At 47.0% G+C, this 22720-nt stretch overlaps 1 protein-coding gene across 14 annotated transcripts in view; it reads left to right on the forward strand.

Annotated features, from left to right (window-relative positions):
- Positions 1-22720, forward strand: part of TBL1X (transducin beta like 1 X-linked) — a 211091-nt gene that overhangs the window by 26213 nt on the left and 162158 nt on the right. For 2 of the 14 annotated variants that reach the window (XM_070257972.1, XM_070257981.1), the window contains exon 1: positions 7918-8055. The exons of 9 other annotated variants lie outside the window; for them this stretch is intronic. The gene's annotated coding sequence lies outside the window, so the exon portion shown is untranslated. Of the gene's footprint in view, positions 1-7898; positions 8056-22720 lie in introns of those variants that run through there. 3 more of the 14 variants (XM_070257976.1, XM_070257970.1, XM_070257980.1) reach the window with 3 other exon arrangements.

Genomic DNA, 22720 nt, shown 5'->3' on the forward strand with positions numbered 1-22720 from the left:
AAAGCCAGGGTGGATTAGCAAATTCTTTCTTGAAAGGAAATTAGGAGTTTTGCGCCTCCCACTGTTACAGTTGGTAAACCAAACTTTTGATTTCAGTTGTATATATAAAAAAAATCTTTTGCACCCATATTAAGTTGAACTGATCAATGTGGCTGTTTTTGATCAAAAGTCGTCAACTACTGTCAGTGTCTAATGGTTCAACTCAACAGAATCTTTTCATGGTGTAATGATGCTATTTGAAATGAGGATAACACCACTGTCATCTTCGCTAGTTGAGGAACTCCACCGTACCTCATCTGAAACGTGATTTGCCTCACAGTGGAAGCCAGTCAATGGCATCCGAACTCACTGATGATTCTTGGTTGGTTGGTTGGTTGGTTGGTTGTATTTGGATGGCCCCCTGCCCCAGATTATGGTGGAAAGGGAATCAAGGTATTAAAAAAAAAATTGTTGAGTTTATGAGTAGGTGTTGCTGGTGTGTATATATTTAAGGTTGTTTTCATCCATGAAAATGAGCTTTTTCTGGGCAGCTCCTTACTTTTCCTTCAGGTTTTGTGAGTGCTGAATACTGAAGTCCTGTATTAAAATTCCATTATTGGAGGCCGACCCTGTAGCCAAGTGGTTAGGTTCACGCGCTCCACTTCGGTGGCCCAGGGCTTTGCTGGTTTGGATCCTGGGCGCGGACCTGGCACCACTCATCAGGCCATGCTGAGGTGGTGTCCCACATGCCACAACTAGAAGGACCTATAATTAGAATATACAACTATGTACTTGGGGGCTTTGGGGAGAAGAAGAAGAAAAGAAGATTGGCAACAGATGTTAGCTCAGGGCTAATCTTAAAAAAAATAAAATTCCATTATTGAACAAATGTTTTAAGGAGAAACAACAGCCTTATGACTACAGCTTCTGAAGTGATAGGAATATTAAGTAACATTAGGTTGAACATGTAACCACCAGTGTATGAAGTAAATAACTTCTCAACTTGGTTTTAAAACCAAATGAACATAGTTCATTTCATTAAAAATATCCAACTGAAAAAGGATGGGTGGCATCTAATGGTAAAGTGCTTTATTCCTATTTAGAATTCATATAGATAAGTTCTATAAGCAATTTGATCTTTTTTCTTTCAGGTGAGATAAATCCTGAGAGTCATTCTTTTTTTTGGTGAGGAAGATTGGCTAACACACCAATCTTCCTCTTTTGTATGTAGGTCGGTGCCACAGCTTGGCCACCCATGAGTGGTGTAGGTCTGCACCGGGGAGCCAAACCTGGGCCACAGAAGCAGAGCACGCTGAACCTAACCACTAGGCCACAGGGCCAGCCCCTGGGACTCATTCTGTAAGAGATAGTCACCCTTACTCTACATTTGTAGGTGTGGTCCATGTCCTTGAACCAAGAATCACCGGGACCACGCACACCTGTAGTTGGACAGAGTTGGGTTTGTTGACTTGTTGCTGTGAGGAGACCATGGGACATCTCAGTAGGAGGATGTTAGGAAGGACCTAAAAGATTTGGGCTTGTGGCAGTGATTTGGTTAGGGTTTAGGGGGTAAAGGGCCTTGTCTGGTGGTGGTGGTCTCTGAAACTGTTGATGTTCCAACAGGAGAACGCCACTGCTTAACTGTGAGTGCCAGGCCAGGTCCCAGCGGTTGGCAGCTGCTTTTCTCTTTCAGTTAATACATATTTTATAGAATAGATGAGTGACTGATTGAATGGATGTGTGCTTAAACATCAGAAACATCCAAATAAAAGAATTGTCCTAAAGGGGCTTCTTAATGATCACTTTTAAAATAATGCATTGTAATATGCATCATTTTAAAAAGCATGCGTTGTAACAACTGGATGTGGTCCTGGTGTCATCTCTTAGCCTTTGATGCTAACAGAAGACCAGCTGTTTCCTCCAGACCCCTATTGATGAGGGCAGTGGAGCATGATTCAGGATTATGGAAACCTCAGCCTGGGTGAAGGTTGAGTTGTAATGATGGCACTTCTTTGGTTCATATTTTAGAGCATTGGGTATATTCTTTTTGATATTCTTGTGAATATTTTCTTAATTTCATTTTCAGATTGTTCATTTCCAGTATTTGCAGAATATTAAATTTTAATGCAATAGAAGACTTTTTTCTTGCTAATTAGAGGAAGACATTTTTTTCCTGGTCCACTGCCTGTGTTTGTGGCAATGAGTTTTTATCGACTAGGAAGACCTTTATAGGGTTCATTTATGCCCCTTGAGTTTGCTGTTTTTAGTTCTTCAGAACACCAGGAGGACGCCCCCGTAACAGAGACTGTTTTAGGTTTTTAAAAACGTATTTAATTAGCTTTTTATTTTAAATGATTTGTTTTGCTTAATTGTAGACCACAAGAAGTTGCAGAAATAGTGCGAGAGGTCCTGCGTGCCGTCCCCCAGCTTCCTCCAACGGTGGCATCTTACCTCATCTTTGAGCAGTAGGGAAACAGGAAGTCACCGTGGTGCCATACAGTGAACTCGTCCACAGTCCTTACTGGGAGTTCACCAGTGTGTGCGTGTACTCATTTGTGAGGTACATTTTAAAGATGAGCGTGTGTAATAGCTTCTCTTTCAAAGCTTAAATGGAACATACGTTGAGCAGAAGGGGACAGAATGAGTTGGGGGCGATACACAAAAACCCAGTAATCATCAGCTTGACTTTTCTTTTTTTTTTTTGGTGAGGAAGAGTTGCCCTGAGCTAACATCCATGCCAATCTTCCTCTAGTTTGTATGTGGGTCCCCACCACAGCATGGCTGACAAGTGGTATAGGTCTGCACTGGGGATCCCAACCTGTGAACCTGGGCTGCAGAAGTGGAGTGCGCCAAACTTAAAGACTGCACCATGGGGCTGGCCCCACCTTAACTTTTCTTAGTGGCCAAAGTGGATGGGACAGGTGACAGCACCCCAGGAAGGCAGGAGGTTAAAAACTGGATGTGTTTGCTGCTCCTGCATGTAAGGGGCATGCTACTTTTGTTGTCGGTACTGAAATAAGACAAACTATTTTCCCCTCAAACTCCACGTAGACTGATAGAGACTATAATGGTGGGGGGACCCTGCTTATCCCAACCTGCCATCACTGGTCCTGGGTTCACTTACGTAAGCAGTTCACACATTCCTTCATTTGTAAATGGGCGGAACAACCTCTTTTTCCGCCTTCGGTGATGGTAGTGTCGGCTTTGGTAGGATCCACCCCACTTAGACCTCACTTTGGAATTTCTCTCTTCTTGTCTGCTGGGGCGGGTTGCCGCTCGTCTTGCTAGGGGACTGGGGATGTGAACTCACCTTGTAGCAGACCTGGGTCTCCCGGCACCGGGACTGTGGCAGGATGGTTTTCTTTCCCACCTCTCTTGCCGTGAGGGTAATGAGATTGGAAATGGTTAATGAGTGTAATGAGACACCCCAGAGTTGTGTAGCTGCAGTGTGGGGAGGGGATGGCTGCACTTTGTCCGCAGGGTTAGATGCGAGCTGGTCAGGAATCCAGTGTGGTAGCTTTGGGTCTGGCGATCGAGAAGCTCCTATGAGCGAGGCGTGGAGTGAAGTGGCAGGAGCCTTTATGACTTGGAGAAACCGGAGCCAGGCTCGTTGATTGGCTTGCACCCGTGAGATACGATAAGACTGGACTGGGAAGTTTGTTGTGAATGTCATCGATGCCAAGGAGCCTGTCAAACGTTTATGGTGGCTTGGGGGCTAAATAAAAAAGGGTTTAATAGACAAACCTATAGAGACAGAAAGTCAATTAGTGGGGGCTGGGGGCTGGGGGCTGGGGCTGGGGGCTGGGGCTGAGTAGTGACTGCTCGAGGGTACCGGGCTTCTGGGGATAATGAAAATGTTCTAAGGTTGGTTGTGCTGCTGGTGGTTGCACAACTGGGTGGATATACTGAAAGCAGTTGAATTGTACACTTCCACTGGGCGAATTGTGTGGTATGAGATTTGTATCTCAAAAGCTGTTTAAAAAGGGTTTGGACCACCGCTTTCATACTTTCAAGCATGCTCTTCAAATATCTCTCGTGATCTCGTGCGGTCGAAGCTCCTTCTGGTACACAGACTCTGTGTAACTTCAGTGCAGAGACAGCAGTTTCAGAGTGACTAGTTCCAGAAAATGTGTCCTTGTCTGTTATCTCCACACGGTCACAATTAGGAACGAGGCGTCCACAGGGAGCGGTGAAAACATGGCTGATATCAGAGGAAGTGGGGCACTATCATCTCTTTATATCTTCCCTCTTCTCTCCCCTTCCCCTCCCCAAAACAAACAAACAAACAAAAGACAAAGAGAAAGCGAGAGACTAGTGGCACAGCTGAATATGCTCCAGGCCTTTAAGAGAACTCAGTACGGGAGGGAGGGAAGAGAAAGCAGAAATGTAGCCGCCCACCCTTCCTCATCAGCCAAGAGAGAGATGAAGGTAGAGATGGCAGAGGGCGGACACTAAAGCATCAATTGACCCTTCAGAATTGGGGGAAAGTTTGAAAAATGTGGTCCCTCAAATCACCCTTATCATCTTTGGTGAAAGTGACATAGGCGGTTCCCTCACTGAGTGTTTGGGGAGAATGCGGGGGAAGTTTACAGTGCATGTGCTTGCACAGCCATCACCAGTCTCTGTTGCTCTCCGATGAATCTTGCTTGGAAATGGTTAGAAGCCCATAGTTTGAAGTAATATGAACTATTTCTCTAGTCATAAACTTAGCAAGATAAAAAGCACATCCAAGTGGTCACTTAATATTTCCCAATACTCTGCATTTTTGTCATGAGCTTTGTAGAATTGGGCTGGTGCTTAGTTAAACTAAAAAGGGAATGGTCGAAATGGCACATCAGGGTTTAGTCTCCTGAGGAAATGTTGTCTGAACAGCCGTCTTTTGCAACTTTGCAAAAGTTAGCACATCTTTGTTATGAGTTATAAATGCTGCACAGTTGCAAGGGAGAGCAGAAGAAGCAGGCCCAGGGACTGAGAGAGGAGAGCGAGGAGGAAGAGCCCCTGATAGAACCAGTTCCCCTTTTGTGTGTTTGAGAGTTTAATCCACCGCCAGGGGATTTCTGTGTCACTTCCTGTGCTGAAACCAGAGTGGCCTGTCCTGCTTTTGACCTTTACTGTGTGAACCGTGGCTTCATTCATGTGTACCTGGTTCATTCTCAGTGCCAGGGTCCTGTCCCTAGATTGACACCTGGACCTGAACTTTGGGGCTCGAATAGGGATGTAACTGAGCCTTAAGGGAGACAAGGATAAAAATCATTAGTAGGTAGCCGGGACCTTTCTGGGTGTCTGCTCTGCACAGGGCAATGTCCTAGGCACTTTCTGTAGTTCCTTTTGAGCCTGCACGACAAGTCTGAATCATTGGAAAGACTCTTCCTGTTTCACGAGTGGGGAAACTGAGGCCAGGGCAGTGACGTACCCAGTCCGCAGCTCTGAACTGTGGAGCTGAGAGCTGAGTGGTGGCAGGTGGGTCAGTGTGACTTGAAGCCTGTGTTCTTTCCAGGACACTACTGTGCTTCTACACTTTGGAAGGTTTCCCCCCTCATTCATGGCCCTATTCAGTCTTAAGATTCCACACTACCTGCGGGAGTCTGTGGTGGATGGTACAGTGGGTAGAGGCCAGGGTTGTGTACATGGGAACCCTGAAAAAAATGAGTGTCCGATTCCAGAAACATCTCTGAGCCAAAGCTTGAGACAGGCTTCCTTTAAGACAGGGGCCAAATTTGGCCCGCCACCTGTTTTCGTACAGCCTGCGAGCTAAGAATGGTTTTATATTTTTAAATGGCTGAAAAAAGAATAATATTTTGTGACACATGAAAATGATATGAAATTCAAATATGAATGTCCGCAAAGTTTTCTTGGAACACAGCCACACCCGTTCATTTCTGTGTTGTCTAGGGTCGCTTTCTCTCTACAAGGGCTGTTGCAGGAGAGACCCTCTGGCCCCCGGAGCCTAGCAGGTGTACTCTCTGGCTGTTTACAGAACCAGTGTGCAGTCGCTGTGTGCTTTCAGGCACGTACCACCTCTCTGCTGTGACTTGCACATCCTCCTCTCTCCTGATCTTTTCCTCATTTGCCCCCTATTCCCATCTCACCTTGCTTGCTGAAGGCTGATATTCCACAATTAGAGAGTCATTTGTTTCCTATGAAACTTTGTCCCAGTTAAAATGCCAGTCGTCCCGGGAGAGGTAATACATTAAGCCTTACTGGCTATTTATACCACAGGATTGGAAGGGATTGTACTGGCTTTGTCAGAGCAGAGCAGGGCTGTTGCATCAAATGCAGGGATACGGGGTTCCCCCATGTGTGGCAGGATAAGAGGGAAGGCTTAGTCATCCAGAAGAGGCCTTTTTGGTTCATCGCTTACTTTTTCGCGTCCCTCTCAGTCACCCAGAAGCTGGGAGTGTTCGTGGGCGAAGGCCTCAGCTAAGCTCCTCTGTAGGAATTGTCAGCTTCAGAGAGCCACCTGTCCTGAGGACACCCCACCTGCACCGGAGAACCCGGTGACAGCTGCATGACACGACTGGTGTGAGCGGAATTGTAAGGCAGGGCCCCCAGCTAGGAAGTGGTAGAGCTGAGATTTGAGATGGACAGTCTTCTGCTTGTCCTCTGGTGCTCAACTACATTCTAGCACCTTCTGCGGAATGCCAGCTTAACATACTAAGGATGATGACCCATTAAAGCCGAGACAAAGGTGAGAACATGTGAGGGAGGTGCCACTAGATTTATATCTTGCACGTGGTACATGGTCCCCCATCCATGGAAGAACTCCGTTTCCCCCCAGAAACAGCATTACAGTTGAGATGCACAATACCACAGTGTACGATTGGCGCGTTGTGGCCTCCTACTTGTGTATTTTTCATGGCCAGTTTACATTTCAGTTACATTTGCAGGCTTTACAAGGCCATGCTAGACTAGCTGAGAACTTGACCGTATTTTTATAGCCTTGTTTCCAAGAGAAGAACATTTCTGAGTGGGAAGCCGATGAAGACTTGGACTCTATCCCGTTTGTAATTTGGAGGCCGCATTAATTTCAACATTTTTTCCTTAAACTTGTTTCGTTTTGGTGTACACAGTAGGAGGGCAAAGTATTCTGTTAGCTCCGGTGTCTTTGTAAGTGGCTTCCTTCCTTCGCATTTTCTTTCTTGACTTCTCAAAGCATTGGTAACGTAGGCTGGAGGGATCCACGTCTTCCCGTTGGGCAGAGGTGTGGAGAGGGTGTTGGGAGGAGAAAGGATACAGATTAGCTAGAATTTAAAAGCAATGGTGACAGCCCAGGTAATTTTTCATACTAACCTACTTTAAAAGCTGCCAGAACAACTGGAGAGTGGAAAATCTCTGGTTTCTCTTGTCCTGCTCTGACAAGATCTAAAAATAACTCAGTGAGGAGATGGGCATACGGCCCTTTGATCTCCTTGGCCTGGGATATTTCTTGGTAGGACCAGAGGCTTACAGGGACCAGGTGCTCTCCACTGCTTGCTCTGGTGGTTGGAGTTGATGGGTGGGCCAAGAACTGTAATCGTCCTTCGCCGTTGAGCTGTGTGATCTGTCCCTGGTTTCCATCGCTTGTTTCTCTAAATATCCTCTCCCCACACTTTCCCTTTACGTAACTACAAACTGGAATATGTGTACGGAGGACCCGAACAAGACAAATCACACCTTTATACCAAGAACCGTTGGGCTGGATTTGTTAGCTGTTTATCCAGTGCCTCCTGTTCCAGAATAAGTAGAACAAATCTTTGACCCCCCCAGAGGGATTGCAGATTAGGTGAGCAACACAAGGACAGGATTTGATTTCATTTCTAATAGAGGTGTCAGTGCCCTGGGGCTCTGGAGAGTCAGTTGGAAATCTGTGGTGGAGAGCTGCTGAGATGGCCTGGGGCGAGACGCAAGAGCTGGGGAGGAGCCTGCCTAGGGAGAGAGCTGCAAAGGGCTTGTGTCCACAAGAGCCGGAGGAGGGACCGGAGAGGACCAGGCGCTGTCAGGGCTGACTGCTGAGGAGTTTGGCGAATCCAAGTTTGGTTTTCAGGGTCGGAGCCGTGCGCCTGCAGCGGGCTGAAGGTAGCCTCAGTGGGATAACAGGTGAAAGGATGGAGACGGTGGGTGCATATGTCTCCTTGCAGAGGTCCAGCCCTGAAAGTCAGGGGAGAAGTCTGGCTGGGAAGCTAGTGTGGGGGAAGGAGTTTTAGAGAAGGGGAGGCTTAGTGGTTGGGTGAAAACTAACGGGAAGTGAGATGTTGAAGAGATAAGATGAAGGATGGGGAAGGGAAGCGGATCTCCTGCAGGAGGAAAAGTGTGAGGTGTTGATGAGCCTTGGAAAAGGAGGAGCAGGGCCATTTCTCTTGAGACAGACGAGAAGGCAGTAAACGTTAGGATTTTTGGAAGCAGAAAGGAAGATGATTCCTCTAAAAGGTTTTACTAAGAGATGACTGAATGTGAAGGTCTTAGTTTTCAAAGGGAGCTGGAGTGTGGTGGGGAGTCCTGGCTCAAAAAGCCAAAGGTGGCGGGACCAGCTGATGCAGGAGGCAGACAGGCTTTCAGACTGTACTTGGGAACACAGGTTGTGTGCTTGGGGCTGAGAGCTTGCTTGGTGGCCAGTGGCGACTTCCCCTCTTGCTTCACACCCTCCCCTATCGCCACCACTGCTTAGAATCAGAATAGCCCTCGTTTAATCTACTTTAGATAAGGCTAATTAGTTTGGCTTTTAACAGCCAGTGGACTGGGGCATAAAGCAGGGCAGACTGAAAGGGCTTGCATGAAGATGGTCGAGCTTAAGGCTGTCCAGGGGAACTCTGCCACCACGGAGACGTTCTGTATCCACACTAATGGACAGTCTAGTATGGGAGCTACTGGCCACATGTGGCTGTGGATTCCTTGGACTTCTGATGAGAAGGTAAGATGAGGGCTCCTGTCATATCCGAGTAGGATGGTCTGTCAGCAAGGCCTCCAGGTGCTGTGGCTTGGGTAAGGCTGAACGAGGCAGGTGGGGAAGTGGCCACGACTGGGGCGGGGGGAGAAAAGGCCCAGATGCTCATGGCCCCCACAAACCAAAGCGGGTTCCCTATATTTACCCGCTTCTGTTTTTGATTGCTTATTAATTATGCCGTAAATGACGGGAGGTTTGGGACTGTGATTTTGTTCTTGGTCTGGTACTAAGCCTGGGAACGTGATCTGCACCAACAGCCTTCCGATGATTCTTTGTGTCGAAGGCCGTGGGGAATGAAAGCAGTGGGAGGTGAAGTTGAGCTCCTTGCATTTACGGAGGGCGGGACACCTCCTCCATGCCAGTCAGTTTCTCCGGCGCCATCTCTGAATAGCGACTCTAACCAAGCCCTCCGCCGGCTCTGTTGACATTCAGCCTTGAGGAAGGAGAAAACCATCTCATAGTTTCCATTTGTGAGCAGGGTTCTCTGAACGTGTTGAAAACGGGGGCTTAACGTTGTGAGCTCAGCAAGAATTCATGTGGTTTGGAATTTACTTAAAACTGCAGGTTTTGTAAGGAAAGAAAATCCCTCACCTCTGCCTTCTACAGCCTCTTCACTTGCCTTCAGTCTAGCACTAGAAACACAAACAAAGCCTTACCAAAAAATCAACAAAACCGTTCTCTTGATTGGCAGCTTATTGCCCCATTTCCGCTTCTCCGGAGACCCTCCCACCTTGCCCTCTTGGACCGCGTGCGCCTGGCGCCTGCTCCACGTGGAAGAAGCTCTTCTTCAAGGTCACCCAGGAACGTGGCCTCGGGGTGCCCTGGCCCTGCCCCCAGCCGGCCTGCCTTCTCCCTGCCCGCTCCCGTTGTCCCTGGGACTCCCCCAGCACGCCGGTGGCCAAGCGCCCAGCAAGGGGGCAGGCGCTTCAGCTGGTCCCCTGCGGTGACGCTGAGGGCAGACTGCTTGTGCCCAGGGCTTCATTATTTGTCGCGGAGCCAGGGGTCCTGAACCTTCTTTTTTGTGCGTGGATCCCCTTCAGCTGGCTGTTGAAGCCTCAGAGGCTTCTCAGAGTAGTGTTTTCAAATGCCTTAAAAAATAGGCTCGCAAAGGAAGCGATTGAAGTACTGTCATCATGATATTAGAAACGATTTACTTGTTGAATAGTAATATGTGCTTTCCCCCCTTTCGCTGTTTTATTGTGGTAAAACATGCATAATGTAAAATTTACCATCTCAATAGTTTTTAAGCGTACGGTTCAGTGGCATTAAGTCCATTCACATTGTTGTGCAGCCATCCCCACCATCCATCTCCAGAACTTTCTCATCTTCCCCAACTGAGACTGTGTTCCCATTAAACACCAACTCCCCACTCCTCCTTCCCCAGCCCCTGGCACCCACCATTCCACTTTCTGTGTCTATGAGTTTGACTGTTCTGGGGACCTCATATAATGAACTCATATAGCATATGTCTTTTTGTGTCTGGCTTATTTCAGTTGGCATAACGTCCTGAAGGTTCATCCATGTTGTAACCCTGTTTCAGAATGTCTTTCCTTTTTAAGGCTTGAATACTATGCCATTGTGTGGCTAGACGGCATTTAGTCCATCTGTACACCTGTTGATGGACACTTGGGTTCCTTACACCTTTGGGCTATTGTGACTAATGCTGCTATGAACATGGGTGTGCAAATATCTCTTTGAGCTCTGCTTTCAGTTCTTTAATGTGTGCTTTTTAAACCTTTTAAATAACACAATCTAGCAGTGGTTTTAACCCCTGCCGTCGTTTTGGAGTTGTGGTGTCAGAATATTTTAAAGTATCTGAGGGGCCATCTCCATGGCTGAGTGGTTGGGTGCGCACGCTCCACTTTGGTGGCCTGGGGTTTCGCCAGTTCGGATCCTGGGTCTGGACCTAGCACTGCTCGTCAGGCCATGTTGAGGTGGCATCCCACATAGCAGAACTAGAGGGACCTACAACTAGAATATACAACTATGTACTGGGGGGCTTTGGAGAGAAGAAGGAAAAAAATAAAAAGTATCTGAGACATCCATAACATGATATGAAAATGTCTACAATTTCTCTTGGTGAAAATCTCAAGAGTCTGCTAATTCCATGAAGGTTCGTTGCCTGCGTTTCTAATGGAATTCTGTGAGAGGGTAGTGACAATAAAGTTCTTGCTCCCTGCCGCCCCTCCAAGTTCAGTGACTCCCCTGCACTTTGGCCTGCACGTACATTCCAGCCAAGTTAGGAGACTGACTTTCCCAGAACACAAGTGGAACTGCCTGCCTCTGTTGCTGGGGGAGACTCCATCCCTCTGCTCTGTGACCTTCGACTAGAATCCCATCCACCGCAAACACCTGCTTCTCCAGCGGCTTCTGCCTCCCCCCAGTCATTTCTTCATTCGTTTAGAGGGATTTGGTCCATACTGTCTGTTAAGCGCTGCCCTAGGTCCTAGGGATACACAGCAGTGAACAGCACTGAAGAGGTTTGTGTTGCCATGGCGTGCGTAGTCCAGCCGGAGAGGGAAAGAGAAGCAAATATGTGCACACAAAGATTCTTGGATTACAACACTGATAAGTGGTGTGGGGAAATCCAGGCGGCCATGAGAGCCAGTGGTCAGGGCCCCTTAATTAGTCACTGAGGAAGAGACATTTAAATGAGGCCTGAGGGATGAGTGGAGGAGGAGGAAATGGCTGGCTAAGGAACAGCTTGTGCAAAGGTCCTGAGGTTGGCCTCGAGTGGGTGAGCAGAGGGAGGGAGAATGGCCAGGGCCTCTTTGCCATGAATCTGTGGGCTGTGTTAAGAAGTTAGCTGTCTTGTCCCGAGAGTATTGGGCAACATTGATGGGGAGGAATGACTAAATCTGCACGCTGAGGTGGAGAATGACTTGAAGGGAGTCAAACAGGGAAATGCCCCTAGTGGAATATTCTAGAAGTATAGTTACTTGGATGCGGGACATGGAGAGGAGGGAGTCAATTACAGACAAAACTTGGGAACTTGTTGGGTTTCTTGATTTCCGCCAATTGTGAGAGATTTCCCTCCTCTTGTCTCTCCTTCCGTGGAAGCCCATAACACTATGTATCACAGTTATGCGTTTATATTCCCATCTTCAAGTGTAGTTTTTTGTGTACTCCTAAATTCCACTTAGATTTGAGGTCAGGGACTAACTTTCCTTGCTTTGAATATTTAAAACGTTCCCCCTAATTGTTGAATTGCATGTATGCTTTTTTTGATCCTGCGTTCCTAGGTGCTTGGACACATTTCTCAGTGGGAAAGGTGAAAACATCGCTGACTGGTAACAGCAGATACTGTGGGGAGCCCCCTGCGCCCACGCTCCTGTCACTAGACTTTCCCCGGAGTAGCCAAATGGTATATAACTGCTTAATAAGGAGACCTTTTTGCTGAGATTTACATTATAGAGTTTTGCTTTTTAAGAGGAAATAATCTGGATTTTAGTAGAAAAATTGTGTAGTCTCCTGAGTGTTGTTTTGCCTTCACTTCTGTCCTGTTTAAGAGGTGATTGTGGACAGGAGAAAACCCATTTCATGTGTAACATAAATGTGTGTTGGTATGTAAAGTATACGGGACACATAAAACAACCCCAACCGGGCTGGCGTTTACGTCAGTATGTAAATCAGACTGTTTGACATGCATGTTGCTCTCTGTACTTTTCCTGACTTTTTTGCACAGAGAAAATAATTTTTCCCAGAGAGATTTTGGGTTAAAACAATCCCCAATACTGTTTGAAATGCGAGATGTCTTAGATTTATTTTTCCTCTTTTTGCCTGAGAGGGTTGGCTGCTTAAGCGTTTAGTGATGTGAGCGTGCACGAGAACATTCCTGCCTTATTTTTCCTTCTAGTCCTGTTTCCTGTGTGAGAAATAGACTAATGAGTGCAGCTGTAGCCACAGTTCCAAATGAAGGGGTGGAGGGGGGCAGGGAGGGAGAGAGAGAGAGAACACAGTCTCTTTGTGAAACCCAGTGCACTCCCTCCCTCACCAGAAGTCTGGCTCCGTGAGCTTTATGGAGCTTCTCTCTGCTCTCTTTGGGGGCAGGAGGTGGAGATGAGTTCAAAATGAGCAAACAGAAATAGCAGAATAGACTGCATGTTTTTTATAGATGAAGCCTGCATTTTTTCCCATTCTGGTTTTGAATCCTCTCTGAGTGGAAGAAAGATTTCAGAATGCATCAGAGAGGTTTATGTTGGGAGAAATATTGATGACTGTCTGGTCTGGTCTTTTCCTTTCGTAGATGTGGAAACTGAGGGAGGGAGAGGCTGCCCACGGGATCTGCCCCTGGGTCACTCAGAAGCAGAGCTCGGCCTAGGCTGGGACTTTCCCGCTTCCAAGCCCTGGGATCTCTTGTCTACACAGGGGTGGGCAACCCTTCTGTAGAGGGCCAGATGGGACTTATTTTAGCCTTTGCCGGACGGCTGGACAGCCTCTGCAGCATCTCCGTTCAACTCTGCGTTGTGGTGCAAAAGCAGCCTAGATGCTATATAAACAAATGAGTGTGGCAGTGTCCCAGTAACATTCCATTTATGGCCACTGGAATTTGAATTTCATACAATTTTCATTTCTCCTGAAAGATTATTCCTCTTCATTTTTTCCCCCCACTAACCATTTAAAAAATGTAAAAATACTCCTGAGCTCGTGGTCCGTATAAAACGGGCAGTGGGCTGGCTTTGGTTCTGGGCCATAGTTTGCTGACCCCTGGTCTACAGCATGTTAGCTGTGTAGATTTCTCTTCTTAAGAACTCGCATGTTTAGAGCTGTTTATTTCTCAGCACTCTCTCCCAATTTTTTTGGCATGCACTGCACTCACTGCCCTTGTCCAAAGACGGTGGATTTGTTGATTGTGCATGTTCTGGGAGGAACTGATGTTTCATTTCTGTGGGATTTTGTGTTTGCTGTATTAATCTATTGGTCAGTTGATTTATTTATTCAGTGAATACTTGTTGGTAGTTTAACCTGTGCAAGCCCTGGGCTTGGTGTTAGTAATGTCTGGACCAATGAGAGAGTCGCTTCCTGCCCTCCTGGAATTGACCGACTGATGGAGGAGGTGGGCATTGAAAAGCAGTTACAAACCCTACATGGCTACCAAAGGGGGGGGGTCCTGTGTGATGGGGGAGCCCCTGCTCTAGAAGCTTAGAAAGTTGAGACCTGGAGGTCAGGTGGGGGTTAAGACGGGCCGTGAGTGGGCAAGCCCTCCTGGGCAGCCCGTCCTGCAGGAGAAAGGGGCTAAGGGCACACACCCAGCCTACCCTCTTTGTGCCTCTCCCTCACTGCTCTCCAGATGTTCAGGTGGATGTTCAGGCGGGGATGTTCAGGTAGAGATTGTTCAGGCTGACGTTCAGGTGGGGATGTTCAGGTGGTAATGTTCAGGCGGATGTTCAGCTGGAGATGTTCAGGCGGATGTTCAGGCGGGGATTGTTCAGGCAGATGTTCAGGCGGGGATGTTCAGGTGGTGATGTTCAGGCGGATGTTCAGCTGGAGATGTTCAGGCGGATGTTCAGGCGGGGATTGTTCAGGCAGATGTTCAGGCGGGGATGTTCAGGTGGTGATGTTCAGGCGGATGTTCAGCTGGAGATGTTCAGGCGGATGTTCAGGCGGGGATTGTTCAGGCAGATGTTCAGGCGGGGATGTTCAGGTGGTGATGTTCAGGCGGATGTTCAGGTGGAGGTGTTCAGGCAGATGTTCAGGCGGGGATTGTTCAGGCAGATGTTCAGGCGAGGATGTTCAGGTGGAGATTGTTCAGGCGGACGTTCAGCCAGGGATGTTCAGGTGGATGTTCAGGTGGGGATGTTCAGGTGGGGGTGTTCAGGTGGATGTTCAGGTAGGGATGTTCAGGTGGATGTTCAGGCGGGGATGTTCAGGTGGACGTTCAGGTGGATGTTCAGGTGGGGATGTTCAGGTGGGGGTGTTCAGGTGGATGTTCAGGTAGGGATGTTCAGGTGGACGTTCAGGTGGATGTTCAGGTGGGGGTGTTCAGGTGGATGTTTAGGTAGGGATGTTCAGGTGGATGTTCAGGTGGGGATGTTCAGGTGGACGTTCAGGTGGGGATGTTCAGGTGCGGATGTTCAGGTGGACGTTCAGGTGGGGACATTCAGGCGGGGACATTCAGGCGTGGACCTTCAGGCAGGGATGTTCAGGCGGACATTCAGGTGGGTATGTTCAGGCGGAGCAGGGAGCTTTGCAGAGGTCGGCTTTTGGAGAATGGCTGTAGCTGGAAAGCATACCCCATCTGAAGAAGTCCTCTGTGTTTCCTCAGATACCAGGGTTTACTTTTAATGTAACAGGGATTATTTAGGGAAAAGGGCCAGAGTGATTGTACAGAGCCCTTTGAGAAAAATTACTATTCAGATCTCATCTCTGCTTTATTAATTGTAGTGTGATTTAAAAAAAGAAGATTCATCATCCCTTTAGCCCGTATTTAATCAGTGACCCTCAATGTGTATTTTTAAAAAGTTTTTGGGTATTTTGGTTCATTTTTGTCAGAGGTCAGTGAACTTGTGTGTAAAGGGCCAGATGGTAAATATCGTGGGCTTTTCAGACCATATGGTGTCTGGATGTTGTATGTCAAAAGCAGCCATTGGTTATATGTATGGACGTTCACATTGTGGTGCAGCCAGTCGCGGGAACTCTGCATCTTGCAAAATTAAGCACTGTATGCATTGAACAAGCACCCCACAGCCGCCCTCCCCAGCCCCTGGCAACCCTTCTGTTTTGTCGCTGTGAATCTGACTCCTCTAGGGACCTAATCACCGTGGAGTCAAACAGTAGGTGTCCTTTTGTGTCTGGCTTCTTTCCCTGAGCATAATGTCCTGAGGTCATCCATGTTGGAGCATGTATCAGAATCTCCTTCCTTTTTAAGGCTGAATAACATTCCATTGTGTGTATATAACACTAAATGAGTTATCGAGAGTAGATTTTCTTTGCTTAAAGTCATTTTTAGCTCAGCAGAGTTTCCCAGGAATTGTCCTAATGAGGGAAGTGTTAGGAACACACGTGATTTCCCATTTGAAGAGTGAGGCGTTCTTCAGAGGCCCTGGAACGCACTTGACCATGAAGTGTAAATTGTAAGCTAGTGGCATCTTGAATAAGGGAAAACGTCTGTGAAGTAGAAGAATTCTGTCAGTTTAAGAGCGGAAATCGAGAGTGGCAGTCCATCTGTCTTTCCAGAGCTCTCCAGTGTCTCCTCCTTTGCCCAGCTCTGTCTTTGGGCCCCTGAGGAGGTGACCCCACTGCTGCAGATTGGATTTCTTGGGGAGCAGACTGCGATGAGGATTGGCATGCAGAAAGTTCGTGGGGTGCAGGGCTCTCAGCATCCTCACCTGGGTGTGAGGGAGGTGGGAGGAAGCTGGATTGGGCAGAAGGAGAAGCCAGGCTGCAGTGAAGTCACAGGGCCCCAGCTAACCCCAACGGGGTGCTCTGAGGCTGTCCCCACTGGAGCTGAGGAGGTCTTCCTCAGCCCCACCCCCCCATTGACCATTCACTGGCCCTGACTTTGGGTGAAGGCAACTCCTGGCTGTTGGGGGAGGGGGTGCCGACAGGAGGGAGTGCAGCACATTGCAGCAGCCATTTTCCAGATAAAGTATGTTGACCATTCCTGAGAAACCGGCAGCAAAAAATACTGAGTCGAAAAGTTTTCTGATTGTTTCATTTCTTTGTTTGTTTCTCTTGGAAAACTATTTAAAAATCAGTATAGGACTTGTTAAAGTTAAATCACAAAGGAAGTGCCTCAGGCAAGATTTGATTAGGGCTCTAAGTCTTGGCCAAGTGTTTTTGAAAGTCAAGTTTTATTGGGCCACAGCCACGCCCATTGTTTTCCCTTCAGACTGAGGCTGCGTTCATGCCTCAGGGCAGAGCTCTGGGGAGTAGCAACAGAGGCTGCTCCACCCACAAAGTCAAAGGTACTTATTATCCTCCCTGTGTAGGGGACATTTGCCCCCTCTGCATTCTGCTGTGGCTGGGGTTTTCTTGGACCCCAACGTCAAAGGCAGTCTTCTGAGGGTGATGGCCACATGCCGCATTTGCCTACAGTACTGCATTTCAGGCGTGTTGGAGGAAGGGTCCGGGAAGTGGTGTCCGATGACTTCAGACTTCCTGTGGCCGGAGGGTGCAGGGGTTCGATCTGCAGGTCCACACGGCCTCTGCCAGGCTGCTCCATGCACCGCCAGAGTTAGACTGGTTGGAGGGCTGAGACACACCGCCTTCAGTAGGGGGTGCTTCATTTTCTCCCGTGTAATTTGGGAACAACATGTGGAAGAATGGGTTAATGTCTAGAAACAGACCAAATTGCAGAATAAACAAAACCAATGATGGAATAGAAAGCCACATGAATATGGGGAGAGCATTTATGAATTTCTCTGGTTTTAGGAGACTTAAAAAGGTGATTTTTAAGAACGAACATGAGGGCCAGTCCCAGTGGCCTAGTGGTTAAGTTCAGCTTGCTCCACTTCCATGGCCCAGGTTTGGTTCCCAGGCCTACACCACTCGTTTGTTAGTAGCCATGCTGTGGTGGTGGCTCACATACCAAGAAAAAGAGGAAGATTGGCAATAGATGTTAGCTCAGGGCGAATCTTCCTCAGCATAAAACAAAAACAAAAACCCAAACATGAGAAGAATCCTGTTTCTAGTTGATGACTTTCAAAATTTTTAAGCCGTATGTTATTTTAATGGAATATGGGGCTCTTTTTCTCTCATCTTTCTCCTTTTCTTTTGTTAAAGTGACTAGCTTCTGGGTCTACTTGACATTGTGGAGGGGTACCAAGTCCAGAAAACTTGGTTTTATAATAATGATTTTTCTTCTGTATTCAAATTTGTCTGCTTTTAATAAATTGGCTGAAATTGAGTTTCCTTAAATTTTGCTAGCACAATTTAAAAGCAATTAAAGCAAATTCAGTTATTACATTTGAAATTATTGTGTGGGTAAATTATAATTTAAAATTCAATTTATACTAAATCCTACACTTTAATGAACAGACCACATCACACATTTTTATGTTCTTGAATTATCCATGGATTTAAAGCTGTGAAGTGGTGTTCTTTTTTAAAAGTACTGCGTGTTTCCTTTTTTTTCCTACCTTGTCAAAAATACTTAGACTTCTCTTTCAGAATAAGGTGAGAAAATCCCCTTGGCTTTTCAATTTTAAGGAATTATACTTATCTTTCCATCACAAATTTGCGTTTATCTAGGTTGAATTCAACCCATAAAATCTTAAAATGTAACAGGAGGAAGATATTTCTGTTTTTTTCCCCAAAATGCATGTTTTTTTACCCATTCACCTTAATTCCTCTCCCACTACATTTTTAGATGCTTTCAATTAGAAATAGCCCCCCCCAACAATGGAGTAAGTTTCACATGTGAAGATCTAAACACACTCACTGTGAAAGCGTTTTCTCATTCGTAAGGCGTTTGTAGAGCGTGACCAAGTAATCATGGAGCAGGGATGGGTGAGTTTATGCGAGAACTTCAGGGGATGTGATGGCAATGGATGAGGTGCAGGAGGGTCCCAGGGGTGCTCAAGATCCCGATGAGGGGGCGAGGCTTCTGCTGGGGGTGAGAGCAGTGTCACCTGCTGTCCCCAGACATCTCCCTGGGGCATCTCGTAGGCTCAGCGCACCTAAAGGATTATCTGTGTTCCCTCCCCTTTTCTCCCCTGCCAGAACTGCCACAGCTGTAGCCACTGTTATTAATTTGGGAATAATAATAGCATGACGTAACAAGGGAGTCAGGAGGTTCACGGTAAAAGCTTCAGGCCCCAGCGGGGTTCCTGATGTAGATCTTCCTGCTCCAACTCTGCACCGCCCTCTCTCTCCTCCACCACCCAAGGGTCCGGCCTGCCCTGCACCGCCCTTCTCCATCGTTTTGCAGAGGACGCCGCATCTCCTCCCTCAGTTGTGCTTCTCAGCCGGCCTGCTCGTGGTAATTCCTGGGAGCTCTACAGAGTTCCTGTGTCTGCTTCCCCCTCCGTAGAGGTGGGTTAGATTGGCCTGGGGTGCTGCCCAGTTTGAAAAAGCACCAGTGTTTTTTGAGTACTTGCAGTGTGTGAGGAGCTTCGTTGGGTATTGCACAGGTACTACTCAGGGAGTCCGACCAGCCTGCGTGCCGCGTTATCCTGTTATCCAGGGAAGAAAGAGAGGCCTGGAGAGAAAAGAGACCTCGTGTCCAAACACATCTGTTTTTCCTATTTAATAGGGGACAAAGGCAGGGGAGGGAGTAAGACAAATTGTGAGCCTCCTTCCCTTCTGCTTTTCCAATCCAGGAATTAGAGAGGAGAATTTTTAGTTCTGCTCAGCATTCCCACATCTCTTCTTGGGCCTGGCACAGAGCATGACAGAGCATGAATGGGCCTGCTAGGGCTGCCATAACAGAGCACCATAGACCGGGGGCTTAAACAACAGGTATTTCTCACAGTCCTGGAGGCTGACAGTCTGAGATCGAGGTGTTGGCAGGGCTGGTTTCTCTCCCTGGTGTGTAGACGCCGCCTTCTCCCTGTGTCCTCACATGGTCTTCCCTCTGTGCATGTCTGTGTCCTCATCTCTACAAAGACACCAGTCAGATTGAATTAGGACGCACGCTGATGACCTCATTTTTAACTTAATTACCCCTTTAAAGACCCTATTCCAATTGCAGTCACATTCTGAGGTCCTGGGGGTTACAGCTTCGACATGTGAATCTTCAGGGACACAATTCAGCCTCTGACAGCATGAACACTTGACACAGTTGTGTGTTGAGTGTGTGAATGCGTGCTTCCTTTCTGCATCCTTTGGGACGATTTCCTCTACTTTCTAATTTCATAATCATACATTCTCTTCCCTGTCCTCCGATTTTTTGGAAAACTTCTGCTCCTTGACTGTGTCTAAATAAAACTCCATTCACGTAGATAACGCAGTTCAGAGAGTCTTCTGATCTTAGGGAGCTAAGTAAGGAAAACAGCTTTGGGGAAGTTCTGGTCTCTTTCTGAGCGAAAATCTTCAAGGAAAGACACACTTCCCTTTTTCAGGTGTTGAGAAAATGCAGTTTTCAAGTTCTAACCATGAAGACAATCATCAGATTGCTCTGGAATCCTCTGTGGACCTTCCAGCTGCTTATATGAGGGGAACTTAAGGACAGGGCAGTTTCCAAGGCAAAAATGGACTGTCTCGCACACAGTAGACCCAAAGTAAAGACAGTGATAATTTGGTATTTATGCAGTATTTTGAGAACGCGAAGGTTCAGAATGCTAAATTACCAGGCCAGAATGATCAAGCTACAAGAAATTCAACCTTGGACATTGGCTCTGCTCTGGTTGTCATACTTGGGGCTTCTGTGAAAGGAGAAGCACTGGGCAGACTTTCTCGGGCCACGGTTGAAGTTCAGCCCAAGTCGGTGCCACTAATGCCTCTCGAGAGCTAAGGTGCTGATGCGGCTTTAGAGCTGGATGCTGGTGACGAGCAGAGAATGTGTCCCTGGAGCCTGATGTGGGCGTTGGCCGTGAATCATAGTGGGGTGAGCAGAAGGAATGCTCCAGGAACCTGTTGGCTGGAGTCAATGTTTCGTCAGATTGCCTTTTTCTTCATAGCCATCTAATCATACTGAAGACTAGCCTGAGAGATGTTGAGGTGAAAAATGGCGGATGACAACTTTCATTCTCTTCTGCTGTGTTTATGATGACTTTTTCACAGCAAGAGCAAAGTCAGCTAAGGCATTTTCATGAGTATAAGATCATTATAGAAATTTCGTTTGGTGATGCTCCTATAATCGTAATTTCTTTGATCATTTAAGCTATTTTTTGACTTACCAACATAGAGTTGTCACTTATTGGCCACATATTTTACCATATAGTTCTCTTTACATGCTTTCTCTGTGCAAAATAACATTTGTTTCAGTGCCAAATCATGTTGCTGTATGATTTACATACAATGACATGCACTTACAGCTTTATTGAGATGTAATTCACATGCCACACGATTCGCTTATTTACAGTGTATAATCGATGGTTTTCAATGTCCTAATTTTCTTTTTCCCAGCACAGTGTTGAGTATTTCCCTTTTCTCCTTTTTCACTAAAATGGCTGTGGCATTGGGGAGAACTGTAATCAGAGCCTCCCTGTTTGAATCCTGGCTCCCATCGCTAAGTGGGGTCATTGGGACCTCCCTTAATAGGACTTTAAAACCTGCTTCAGGGAAAGTACTCAGAAGAGGGCCTGGTGGTTGGTTAGCATTCAGTCAGTGTGAACCATTTCTGTTACCCCCTTTTTAAGAGGTGGGACACCTGAGTTTCTGTCTTTTCACAGCTTGGTATTTATGCAGACCTGCTTCCAGAAAGCTTCCCGCTTGAATTCTTAGGCTCCCCCCTACAGAAAACTGCGAAGCCTGCTTTGTCTCGGGTGAGCCTGGTGACCTCTGCATGCGAGGGGCCTTGCTGTGTGCACTGTGTGCTTGGGAGCTGTGTCCGTTTTGTTGTTATTCAGGAGACGGGGAAGACCCTTCCAGTCCTCTGTAAGGACACTAAGGCGTCCCGCACAGATGCAGCTCTCTTACAGAAGGAAGGAAACAGAGTGGAGAGTGTGTGCAGCTTGCACTCTTGGGGGTGTGCTCAGAGTGTGCCTGTTTTGCCTCTAGAATTGTAACTGGAAGTGAGTCTGAATTCCACTTCATGAGCACACCCCCCGAGGCCTGCCCTGCGCGCCTGATTGTCGTAAGGCCTTTGCTGTTGGAATAAGCAGGTCCCTGGCGCAGGGGCTTTAGGGTCACACAGACCTGTAAAGACACGGTGAGGAGTTCTAGCCAAGAAAGGTTTCTGGTTTTGTAAGAATAACCATGCACTCTTTAATGTCCAAATGATGGAACATGGCTTTAATTTCTTGACAGAATTAATAATAAAGGACCGTGTCCTTTATATATTACTTGTTTAGGTATAACTATATTCATCTTTGGTGTTTAGTATTGAACACAGTGTTAAAGAACACTGTGCTTTATGTTCTATTTGTTTGGAGATAAATATCCTAGTATTGGGGCCGGCGTGGTGGTGTAGCAGTTAAGTTCACGCAGTCCTCTTCTGCGGCCCAGGGTTTGCTGGTTCAAATCCTGGGTGCAGACCTATGTACTGCTCATCAAGCCATACTGTGGCAGGCATCCCACATATAAAATAAAGGAAGATGGGCACAGATGTTAGCTCAGGGCCACTCTTCCTTAGCAAAAACGAGGAGGATTGGCAGTGGTTGTTAGCTCAGGGCTAACCTTCCTCTAAATAAATAAATAAATAAATAAATAAAATCCTAGTCTCTAAAGTTCAGTATCTAGGAGTACCTCCATACATTATTACTTGAAAATGATATATAGAGCAAGGTGTTTTAATGGAATTATGGGCATAGGAGATCAAAGTGATGTGGTTGGAGTCACGTTTAACAAACCACCCACAGAGTATTGGTGCCAAAGACGAGTGAAATGAGAGGGGCAGTCGTGACTGTTGAAGGTCGTGTAATGTATTCCCTAAGCCTTTTTGAGTGATTTACTCTTTACACTAGGATGGCTTGAAATTCATCAGCCTGAATTAGCCATCATGGGCCCCAGCATCCATATTATACTGCTATGGATGCAGTTGCACTGGGGGTTTTGTGGTTTGTTTTTGGTTTTGGTGAGGAAGATTGGCTCTGGGCTAACATCTGTTGCCAATCTTCCTCTTTTTGCTTGAGGAAGATAGTTGCTGAGCTAACATCTGTGCTAGTCTTCCTCTGTTTTGTATATGGGACGCCACCACAACATGGCTTGATGAGCGGTGTGTAGGTCCATGCCCAGGATCTAAACCTGCGAACCTTAGGCTGCCAAAGTGGAGTGCAC

This window comes from Equus caballus, chromosome X (genome assembly GCF_041296265.1).
Source record: "Equus caballus isolate H_3958 breed thoroughbred chromosome X, TB-T2T, whole genome shotgun sequence".
In the NCBI taxonomy this organism is placed as follows: domain Eukaryota; kingdom Metazoa; phylum Chordata; class Mammalia; order Perissodactyla; family Equidae; genus Equus; species Equus caballus.